The sequence below is a fragment of the Amphiura filiformis genome, chromosome 13, assembly GCF_039555335.1.
Source record: "Amphiura filiformis chromosome 13, Afil_fr2py, whole genome shotgun sequence".
In the NCBI taxonomy this organism is placed as follows: Eukaryota; Metazoa; Echinodermata; class Ophiuroidea; order Amphilepidida; family Amphiuridae; genus Amphiura; species Amphiura filiformis.
In genome coordinates, this window is record NC_092640.1 from 20,117,160 (window position 1) to 20,130,289 (window position 13,130).

Genomic DNA, 13,130 nt, shown 5'->3' on the forward strand with positions numbered 1-13,130 from the left:
TCTTTCAGTGTTATCTAACCCCCTGATGCTTTTCTTAAGAGAGTTGAGAAACTATTTTTAAATTTATTTGGAATGGTAAACAAGATAAGATTAAAGAGAAACAATGTATAATAAAATTGAAGATGGTGGTTTGAACATGACTAATATATTTCTTTTTAAAGAGGCAGTTAAAATATCTTGGGTTAAAAGGTTCATGAACCCAGATAATAATGGCAAGTGGAAATTACTTTTTGCTAGAGAACTTGACAAAATTGGTGGGTCCGGAACAAGTAACTGGTTATGGCAGTGCGAGCCATCTAAGATTTCTGATTTTAAATGTCACACAAGTAAAAAAAAAAAAAAAATATTTTGGAAGGCTGGTTTAAATTGCGTGCAGAATATGATGTTACAAACAAAGTTATTTGGTTTAATTCTAAAATTAAGGTGAACCGGAAGTGTGTTTATTACCGTAGTTGGAGTTTAGATGGTGTGAACTTGTTATCAGATTTAATTGAAAATAATCAATTTATGACTTTTGAGGGTTTAAAAAAAAAGCATCCCAATGTGAAGTGTAACTTTATTCAGTATTATGGTATAATTAGGAGCATCCAGAATGCACAGTGCAAGGTTTTTTCAATGAATGATAATGAGATGAGTGACTGTCTGTTGACTGAACTTTGGAATACACAAAGAGTTTGCAAATTTGCATATGAAAAGCTAAGACAGCAGGCATGCCCCACATCACAGGCATACTGGAATGCCAGGGTAAATGATTTTGTTGTACCAGTACCTATTGAAAATTGGAATGAGATATATACTATGGCTTTTACTAGCAGTATCGACACATACACAAGATATTTTCAATTTAGATTTATTCATAATATTTTAGCGACAAACAATTTTCTTTACAAGATAGGATTAAAAGAAACAAATTTGTGCAGTTTTTGCAAGACAAGTATTGAAACCACTAAACATCTGATGTGGGATTGCAATTTCTCCAACCTTTTCTGGAAGGAAATTATTTCCTGGATAAAAATGATCTTCATCTTTTCATAAACCTTACTTTCAAAATAGTTTGTTTTGGTTTGCTTAACGAGGAATTTGATTGTTTCAAAAATTTAATTATTCTTTTGGCCAAGCGCTACATTTATAGGTGCCGGGTCGAGGAAAAGCCTTTGAGCATTTTTTGTGTTTACATCGTGGGTCAAAACTTTTGAGAAGTCAGAGAGGTTTATTGCTGTTAGAAATAATAAGTTTGCTAAGCACACAAAAAAATGGGAGCCTTTGATAATTTGATTTTGGAGCTGTAACCATTTATTTTATTAATTCAGGAACTGTACATTTAAAAAAAATTATTTTTTGGGCTTTTTGTCATGTGTTGTGTTATTTTGTTGCAAGGTACATGTACATTGTATGTTGTATGAATTATGAAACTCTTGATTTGTAATTACATTTTATGAATACAGTCTATAGTTAAAGTTTGTTTCCTTTATATTATAAAGTGCTTTACTGATTACATGTATGTATCTTGCTTGTTTATGTGTGTAGGGTTTGATGGTTTATTTTGTATGTTTTTTCCCCCATCAAACCCAAGTACAGGGAATAAAATACGAAAGAAAGAAAAAAAAGCTATTTAGTAAAGAGAGACCACTTTGGGCTGGTTATTTGGATTTTAACACTTTTACATAGGTTGCTATAATAGCAGGCAGGCCACAATAACAAGTCCTATGATTTAAGATTTAGAGAGGCCAGTGATTTTGAGGTTTTCATGCTTCTAAATGGTGTTAAAATTATCTACATACTCCGATCTTATCATTTTACCTGGCTGTTATTTCTGAAAAGTGACATGGGCTGAGATATTTGTGTTGAAAAAAGCAGTTTTTGTGAGTACTATTTTTACCAAAAATGTGAATATTAAAATAGCTTTAACTTTGAAACTAAATTAAGTATGAACTTCATAATTCATATTTGCTGGGGAGAATTATACATGTCATATGTACAGGGTTGTAGCTAGGATAGTTTTTGTTGTGGGTGGCATTTAATGAAAATCTTGCATATTTGGCAATTTTTTGCCAAAATGGACCAAATTCTTGACTAATCCAATAAAAAGTGCAATTTTGGCCTCCAGTGCTAAAGTTGCAGCTGACTGGTGTCCTCCAAAACTGAGTGGTGGGCTCTGCCACAGTGCCACCCACCACCCCCACTGTAGCTACATCCCTACATATATTCAATATTTGAAGAGCTTTGTTTCAAAACCCCTTACATCCACTTGCCCAATTTTGAGAACACATCAAAAAATCATCAAAATAATCACTGATATATAGGTGTTTTTCAACAAAAGCTGTTTTTGGCGGGATGCTCATCCTACCCAAGCATCCCGCCAAAAACTGCTTTTGTTGCAACCCCGCATATATCAGTGGTTTTTTTTGATGTTTTTTTGATGTATTCTCAAAAATGGGCAAGTGGATGTAAGGGGTTTTGAAACAAAGCTCTTCATTTGTTAATGAAAAAATTGCATCTCTATATCTTGATGTAATAGTTGGGGGAAATACATTATTTTGTACAATTTTGACCAAAAAAGTTAATTTTACAATGGTAAATTATGGAAAAAACAAAATTAAAGATGTTTGAAATAAAAAGTATACCTGTATTGATATGAATGTGTACATCAAAGAAGTCAATCGTAGCTACTTTCTGAAACCATATGTTTTAGACCTATGACCTCTTGCAAAGCAAAGGTCAGCATAAAATGCTTGTTTTGGGCTGTAAATTGCCAGTGCAATTTTTGGATAAAAAATGCTAAAAATTTGTTTTGTTGCTATAGGCCTACAATTTATACAAAAGCTTTAACTACAATTGATGTTCTTGATGTTAAAAATGGTACCACAATTTCAGGACATTTGTAGAAGTCACAGGTTGTTCAGCTACCATAGCAACCCGGGATAGCAACCATGTTTCCCGCCATTTTTCAGTTGATTTTTGATGGCAAAACTGCCAAAAACGATTTTATGTTGACATTTGATTTTCAAGAGGTCTTAGGTCAAAAACCTTTGGTTACAGGAAGTTGCCATTATTGACTTTATTGATGTACACATTCATACCAGTGTATTGGTATACTTTTTATTTCAAATATCTTTAAAAAAAAAAATTTTCATTTATTTGGTCAAAATTATGCAAAATCATCAAAATAATGCATTTCTCCCAAAATGTTGCATCAAGATATAAAGATGCATTTTTTGTTAACAAATATTGAATACACATGTGACACGCATTCTCCATAACAAATATGAATATATATTTTTCAACCCAAATATCTCAGGTCATTTGGAAATGCCAGCCGGGTTAAACAGAAGGATGAGTCTCTAAGGCAACGAAAAAAGAAAACCCTGTTCTACGGGCCAGACCGACCCAGATTTTGAACAAATTGGGGACAATTTTTTCTTGTACAAATGAATGCCGACCCAAATTTCGGAAATTTCAGGAACAAAAATGTAATGTAATGTACCATTTATAGTGCCTTATGTCAATTTTTGTAGTTGAAAAGTCCAAGTTTGGAAAATATGCATTTCAGCACAAAGTCTATGCTTTCACTAAATATGTTATGATTCTTCTCAATTTTCAGACCAAAAGACTTGTCTCAACCTCAAGAATACTCAAGACTCAAGTTTAGTGACTCAACTACAAGTCTGTTGCAAAACAAACAGCAAAAGCAGCTATTTACAAAATGTTGAAAGGCAAATCCAAGTGTATAAATAAAAAAAAACTTACAACTTCATATTAAGACTTGCTCTTACTTCATGGTGGTGTAAGGTGTTCCTCAAGGCAATGTCATTGGTCCTGTTCATTCCATTTTACGGCAAGATTAGTGATCAATGATGATGCCTTGGATGTTCTAACTCTACAGAAGTTTGGAAGTAATGTTGATTTGACCATTGGTGAACAGGGCCCACACTACAGGCTCTATCAAAATGTGGTACCCGTCAATTTGGATATTTATCGAAAAGCCTGCCTTTTCCAAATGCAACATTGGAAACTCTTGAAATTCAGAATGTATAGTTTATGACTTTTTATGGCAGTTAATTTACAACTTATTTGGATCTCAAGTTGAATATTGATGTGTCAGACTCATCCATAACCTGATGGTACCAATCATTTTGATACATGGTCCCAGCACCACACAAACCAGTCTGCCATGTATTGTATCTCGCCTGATAAAAAACAAATGGGAGACTGAAACAGTCAAGTGTCAGGCTTTCCAATAATATTGCATTTTTATCTGACATTTCAATTTTTTTCAATTTTCGGTCTGTAAGAATAATTATTTCGAATCTGGTTTTAGCATTATTAAAATTTTTCTAGTGTAGGCCTACATACAATAATAAAATATGTTATACTTGGTATTGTCATAAATATTGAAATTTGTAAAAATCATGAAAAGCTACAATGTGAACAATAAATAATATTAATAAAAAAAAGCATGTGTTACAGATCTTTAATAGTAATTGTCTCATGGCTAGTAGAACTCTCCAAAATTAGACATGTTAGAGGTTAATCACTAGATATGATTTTGTTGAAGGCCTTTCAAATCAATGCACGAGCCGCTTTAATATTTTGTAGAACAATGCGGGGGACAATCACTGATATGGGGGCACTCGCTGAAATAGGTGACGGTGATGTGTGGCTTATTGACCCACATTTTCAATTAATGTTCACCCAATGACCGACCCTCTTTTTGTTTGCTGTCACCCAGTGACCCGCTCAAATAGTTTTGAACTAATGTTAGATAAGCTCTCACCAAATTATCCTTTTGAGCCAGAATTGTGCAATTTTCCCTCAAATTTCCCCAAATTGTACTCAATTTATTTAGGCTCCTGTTTAACCAAAAGCTTGACAGGTTTCGCTGAATGAATCCATTGGGGGGGGCACAAATCATCAGATTTATACAGTTTACTTCGAGTACTGTTAAATTACAATTTTTAATCATTTGCCATTAAATGTGTATTACATTGCGAATTTCAAAAAAATCAAAATTATTTGATATCAGAAGGATATTCTTCGTATTCAGAATGCAGTTCGATGTCTGATGTGCTCTAATGTCCCAAATTAAATACTGTCCAAACGTTCATACCCCATCCCTTAATATTCATAGGCCTATACCAAACTTATTCTCGGCAAAACTTGCCCCATCCCAATCTTCCTCTCTCCCGATACCCGAGCCGATTATGATAATTACTTAATACATCGCTCCAATTAGAAATAACAAACAAATGGTTAGGGGCTCTATGCAATTATGAGCCCTGGGGAGGATAAAATGGAGGGGGCGGGGTTTGTTTGGCAAGAAAAAAAAAGGGGGGGGCAAAATTATATGCAGGTTGAAATGAGGGGGAAACTTTTGGTATACATTTATGGGGCATGGCACCTATAACAGTACGGAAACGTTGCAATAGGCCTATGTTTTGCTCGGCCCCCATTTTTGAGATTTAGATTATCAGTTTTTCATCCACACCGGGGAGAGGGACATGAGTGGTAGGCTTAGGCCTATAGATTACTTTTATAAATCGTTCAAATACAATGCAATGGCCCTATGAGCAAATTGCACAATTTCTGGCCCAAAATCCCAAAAATGTGTTAGTGACCAGAGACAATGACCGGTTAAAAAAAATTTCGGCCCCATGAAACTCCCTATCTCTGGTTGAAAATTGTTATGACACCCCTTCCGCGCACAAATGATTCCACAAAGTTCAGGCGTTTAATTATTAGGCCCCTATAGGCCTAGCTAGGCCTATAATAGACCTAGATTCCACAAAGTTCAGGTGTTTAATTATATTCCTAGGTCTCTTTTGTTCCCTTAGGCCTAAGCCTAAAGTCCATTTGGAGAGCGCGAAAGTTTTGTAGGCCTTTTGATTGTCAATCAACTAATTTTTCAAACAATATTTAGGCCTAGGCCAATTATAGGCCTAGTCCCAATCCCAAATAGGCTATCAAGACCTCCTATTTTAGTGCAAAATCGCCCCTTCCCCCATATTTTTATGACCCCTATATAGGCCTAGGCCTATTCATGGCCCGTACCCCCCTCCACCTCCGGTTAATACTTCTACAGGGAGTAGGCCTGGGCCTATTGATTTGGAGGTATAGGCATAGAAGCCAAGATTCTTAATGATGTGTTTTATTTACTTTGAAAATTGTATGCATTTCTGTATTTTAATTTTGTATAGGGCCTAAATAGTTGTAGGCCTACTGTAACAGTCCGGCTAGGCCTATTCTATATAAATTGCATGTTGATTGCATTTTATTTTTTAATGTTGTGTAAATGTATCGCAGGGCCGCATGTTTGACCAGCTATTTGGCTGAATTGTGCTACCCTGGATTATGAATATAATAAATAAATAAGATAGAATTCAAGAACTCCTCTAAAAAGTAATATAATAATGATTTATAACAGGCCTAATTATGATCTAGGACCCTACATGAACAGGATGAAGGATCCGCAATACCCTCCAACCCGACCTGGTCCCCTAATATTTGTGATTGACTTCGTATTCATTACCTGATAAAGATTTTAGGGGAGTAGGTCGAGATTCAGGTTCCTGCGAACGTCGTCTGCTGCCTGGGTAATCGATATCGACACAATTTACAGTCTCAACAACAGACTCAACGGATCGCTTACATAGTAACATTAACCGGACCTGTGATTGAACTTTGACTCCATGAGGTTATTACAAAAGCTAAATTTTCTCGAAAACGGCCCATAGATACTGGAATATATATGGCTAAAATTTAGATTTTATGTTTTTCTTCGTATGGTATTCATTTAGAGTGATTTCAGTCTGTAATGAAATGACGCAGATCAAATGAATGTCTATGTTTCTCTTTGTTTTTATATTTCTAGCGAAGATGCTCAAAAAATCCCTACACCACGTTAATTTGCGTATTTGGGCAATCATATTTCCCTGAATCCGTGATAGTAGTATTCAGTTAGTCAACAGGCCATAATCCTCCTTCCCCCCCTGATCAGCACTTTCTTAGCATTGCGCCATCTTACGATTGTTATGTTGCCTCGAAATTTCGTCATTGCATGATTTTCATGTCAAATGAAGTAAACTATCTGTTGGAGAAACATCAGGTTCCCGAATAGGTCTATTTGCTACGGTTTGGTCATGTTGGTTCTGCACTTAAAATTTTGTAAATATTCGGCAAAATCATGAATCCTAGTTATAGTAGCTTAAAAAATTTCTGAAATAATTATTATAGATGCTGATGTTTATTGTCGTATATTTCAAGCAAATCGTAAAAATACCCCTATTTATTAAAGATAGCTCATTATTTGAGCGAAAATATGATTGTTATCTGCTGACGATAGGATTATTTACACGGTCTTGTATGGCTATATACTAGAGCGGGTAAACAATGCTATCTACTGAAGATCTATAAAATATATCTCATATTATATTGCATGAATAGCTCATATTAGATTGTGTAAATGTTGCTACATGTATTTACTGAAGATAGATCATTATTAGAATGTGTAAATGCTGCTATATACTGAAGATAGCTTATATCAGATTTTGTAAATGCAGCTATCTACTGAAGATAGATCATATTAGATTGTGTGAATGCAGCTATCTACTGAAGACATACCTCATATTAGATTGTGTAAATATTGCTATCTACTGAAGCTCATATTAATGTAAATTCTGCTATCTACGGAATATAACTCATAAATTATGTTAACCCATATTAGATTGTGTGAATGTTACTACCTACTGAAGATATCTCGTATTAAATTATGAGAATGCTGCTATCTACTGAAGATAGCTCATTTTGAACTGTGTAAATGCTACTATCTACTGAATATAGCTCACATTGAATTGTGTGAATGCTGCTATCTACTGAAGATAGCTCATATTAAATTGTGTGAATGTTGCTATCTGCTGAAGATAGTTCATATTAGAGTATGTGAATGCTGCTATCTACTGAAGATATCTCGTATTAAATTATGAGAATGCTGCTATTTACTGAATATAGCTCCTACCAGATTGCCTAAATGATGTTATCTACTGAATATGGCTTATATTATGTGTGTTGTGCTGCTATCCACTGAAGATATCACATACTATCTACCAAAAATAACTCAGCTTGATTAGGTAAAGGATTTTATCTACTGAAAATAGCTCATGCTAGAATGTGTGAATGGTGCTATCTACTGAAGATATCTCATATCACATTTCATTTCATTTCATTTCATTTTATTAAAAAGCATCGTAGCCCTAAGGCCAAATTGAGAAATTTTTACATTAATTAAAATACATCAAAATATTACAAAATTACAAATACAAAATATATAAACAACATACTTGTTATGTGCATGTTACTATCTGCCAGATTGAACATAGCTATCTACTGCATAAACCTCATATGTCATACTGTTTTAATTATCTGCTATCTACTGAAGATAGCTCATATTATTATTACACAATACTTATCAGGGCCCTCTATGGCGCACACAATGCCTATTAGATTGTGAAAACCCTGCTATCTACTGAAGATAGCTCTTATTAAATTGAAAATGTGAATACTACTTGCTACTGAAGATTGTTCGATTGTGTGAATACTGTATGCTAAGTGTTACTATCTACTGAAGATAGTTCATACTAAATTATGCCAACGCTTCTATTCACTGGAGATAGTTATTCAAATGCTGCTATCTACTGAAGATAGCTCATACTAAATCATTCAAATGCTGCTATCTACTGAAGATAGCTCATACTAAATCATTCAAATACTGCTATCTACTGAAGATAGCTCATACTAAATCATTCAAATACTGCTATCTACTGAAGATAGCTCATACTAAATTATTCAAATGCTGCTATCTACTGAAGATAGTTCATACTAATTATTCAAATGCTGCTATCTACTGAAGATAGCTCATACTAAATTATGCGAATGCTTCTATCACCTGAAGATAGCTCATACTAAATTATACAAAAGCTGCTATCTACTGAAGATAGCTCATACTAAATTATTCAAATACTGCTATCTACTAAAGATAGCCCATACTAAATTATGTTGCTATTTACTGAAAATAACTAGTATTAATGTTGCTATTTATTTAATATATCTCATATTTGTGGCATGATCAAGCAAATTCAGTCTGAAGTCGATCATATTTATTTTTAATTTTTTATCGGATTATAAGAAGTACTTGCAAAGCTACATTTTGCAGAAATCCCCATTGAAATTGAAAAAAGCATTTAAAAAGATATGAGCAGTACAGAGTTTCCAAAACAATAGGAAACCAAAGGAAATATCTGCTTTGTTTGACTATTATCACAAAATCATTATTTCCGACTTCCGACTGATTTTGCTTGATCACATCACATTTATTATGTACGTGTTACTCATCTGCCGAAAATAAGTCTTCTTCTTCTTCTTCTTCTTCTTCTCTTCTTCTTCTTCGTCTTCTTCTTCCTTCTGTTTCCTATTGTTTTGGAAACTCGTTTACTGTTCATATCTTTTTAAATGGTTTTTCAGTATCAACAGGGATTTCTGCAAATTGTAACTTTGCAAACACTTCTTATAATCCCATATCCGATAAGAAACTGAAAATTAAATATGTCCAACTTCAGACTGCATTTGCTTGATCACGCCACATATTTGTGTTTTCATTTATTCTCAATGCAGTCATATACATAATATTATGTTTTTATTTACAAGTAAAATAGCACAAAGCTTATTTCAATAGTTCCCTTATAAACAAGACATTCATTAATTCATTTATTCAATTTTGACATACAGCATACGCGTAAGATTACATATGCATAATAATTGCGATATCCTTATGGTATTGTTATTATCATCCATCCATGAAATAATCATGTAATCACTCATCGACGATCACACAGCTAGTAAGCATGGCATTATTGTAACAGCTTTGACATGTTTGAGAGCACATATTACAATTTAATCAGACACGATGAACGATATCCTATATGATGACGCCTGATGGTAATTTAATTAATATGAATCCCCGTGATTCATACTTTCTCAAACATTTGTTTTAATATCCTTAAAAGCTTATTTCAGCAGGTCTTATTTTATCTATTTTTGAAATCATCATACCAAGATTTCATTCCTGATATTGCCAAATATTTGGTAATTGGAAAAAACCCTAGACAATATCATTATCTGTGATATTTGTACTCATAACACAGCAATATTACTAACGTATGTATTTTAAGGTCGATACTTTAGGAATATACACGACGTTTTATTTTCAAATAGCTATAATTGATTAGACACAAATCATGTTAACATAAAACCGAGTAAAATCGGAGACAACATCAAAAGCACTGGCAAGTAAGTGGATATTTTATTGGACTAGTCGTATGAAATCACAACTAACATTAAAAGTTGTTATTTAACCCTAACTAAATGGTTTTTGCTATTTGAAGGGAAACAAGAAACGAAAAAGGAGAGAATATGAACAAAGAAGTCACTTGGTACCCCGGGATTCGAACCTCGGTTTTGCTTTGTCAAGTATTAGACTCTCTGACTCTGTTAAGTTATGTTTCTAAATATACTGAGTATGTCACATACCTGCTGCTGATAATTATTAGTATTGATGAAGTAGCTATCTACTGCTGATGTTGGTTTTGATGAAGAAGCTATCTACTGCTGATATTAGTGTTGATGAAGTAGCTATCTACTTCTGATATTCGCATCGATGAAGTAACTACCTACTGCTGATATTAGTGTTGATGAAGTAGCTAACTACTGCTGATATTGGTATCAATGAAGTGCCTATCTACTACTGATATTGGTATTGATGAAGTAGCTATATACTTCTGATATTGATAGTGATGAAGTAGCTATCTACTTCTGATATTGGTATCGATGAAGTATATACCTATCTACTGCTAATATTAGTATTGATGAAGTAGCTATCTACTTCTGATATTGGTAGTGATGAAGTAGCTATCTACTTTTGATATTGGTAGTGATGAAGTAGCTATCTACTTCTGATATTGGTATCGATGAAATAACTACCTACCGCTGATATTAGGGAGTGTTCATAAATACTTTGGTTGGGGATTGAGAAGGTTGTAACCTCCGAGATCAAATTATTTTAGATCCCCTTAAAAAAAGGTGGAATTCTTTGGTCCCCTCTTATGGTCTAAATTTTTTGATCCCCCTTCATATCCTTAAAAAATATTCAAAAATATATGTTATTAACTCATTAGCTAAAAATGACCATTTGGAGTTATTACTCATTGGAGTTACAGTGTTACATCCAAATTGCAAAGTGCGCAAATTTTGTTGATTTGAAGTTTGAGAGTACACAATTGAGTTCTAAACATTAATTGTTGGAATGTGCGTGCCTTGTCGTACATTTTACCCGTACCTTTACCCTTCAATTTTATTTGTTCCCCCAGGGCTGATTTTTTATCCACCCATTTTATGACAAAATCTTTTTGATCCCCCTATATTTTCCAACCCTCCCATCAAAGTATTTATGAACACTCCCTTAGTTTTGATAGCTATACTGTTGATATTGGTACAGTAACTACCTACTGCTAATATATATATTTTCCAACCCTACCACCAAAGTATTTATGAACACTCCCTTAGTATTGATGAAGTAGCTATCTACTGTTAATATTGGGACCAAAGAAGTAAATACCTACTGCTGATAAAAGTATTGATGAAGTATTTGTCTACCTCTGATATTGGTATTGATGATATCTACTGTTGATATTGGTATTGATGAAGTTGTTACCTACTGCTGATATTGGTATTGATAGTGTAGCTATCTACTGTTGATATTGGTATTGATGAAGTAGCTATCTATTCCTGGTATTGGTATTGACAAAGTAGCTATGTACTCCTAACGTTGGATATTGCTTCGAAATATTGGCGTTAACGAAGTATAATACTGCGGATACTGTTATTGATGAAGTTACTGTCTACTACTGATACCGATGTTGATGAAATTCAATATAGGGTAATAGGGCTATATATATATATAGGGTAATAGAAAATAGCTTTAACTACTATATATATATAGGGCTATATATATATAGGGTAATAGAAAAGTAGCTATAACTGTGATATTATAACTGTGATATTATTTTGTGGGGGTAATAGAATAGGGCTATATATATAGGGTAATAGAAAAGTAGCTACAGGGTGTCCCAAAAAAAACAGATGATGGTGGATGCGATATCGCTATTTTTGACGTCGCCATTGGATTAACACATAATCATGAAATCTTCACAAACAATTCTAAATTTGTTATGTGGTGTCAAAGCAAAATTATCTTACTCTAAAACCGTTGGGGTTCTGCAAAGTACCCCACTGCAAGTATGTTAATTGTCCATTTATAATCGCTAACCGTGTATTGTGAATGGGGCTGTCAGCCCTGTATCTTCGCCAGCCTCTTACGTTCGTGTTGCGTGTCCTATGCCGCCTGAAAAAAAAGAGGCCCCTCATTGCGCCCTCTTTTTCGCCTATTTTTGAAAAGTTGATCAAATATATTTTGGTACGTAAAGAAACCTTAAATTGTTAGCTTTAATAAACCAAAACAATTATTTCAATCGGCTGACAACTTTTGAAGATATGCCCTTTTAAAGACAAGTACCCGTTTTTTCACTCTGTCCACGGATAGCAAACAGAGTGGTTGCGATGGGTCATGCTGTGGAGTGGCCTGCATGATCACCAGACCTCACACCACTTGGTTTCTTCATTTGTGGCAAAATCCAAGATCTTTGCAAACGTATTACTGCTATATTCGCATGTATCCGGCGCACAAGGTTGGTACGCAACGCAATTTATGCAACGAGGACTAGGGCTGAAACCTGTATTCGTCAAGGAGGCAACCAGTTAGAGGGCAGAGCAGCACAGTAAACTCACTTCAAAAGAATCAAAGACAAACTAAACAGCCCTTTTCAGGGCTACCTTTTATTCCAAAAGAGAAATGACCTATGTTGTCAATAAAAAGAAAGCAAGAAACATAATAAAACAAAAAGGCATAAAATAACCGAGAAAAACATAAGTAATTGCAAGTATAGCAAAAGAAGTCCCATCCTACATCAATTTCGCCCAAATTAATGACACTTAACAAAATCCATAACCCATAAGCCTTCCGGTAA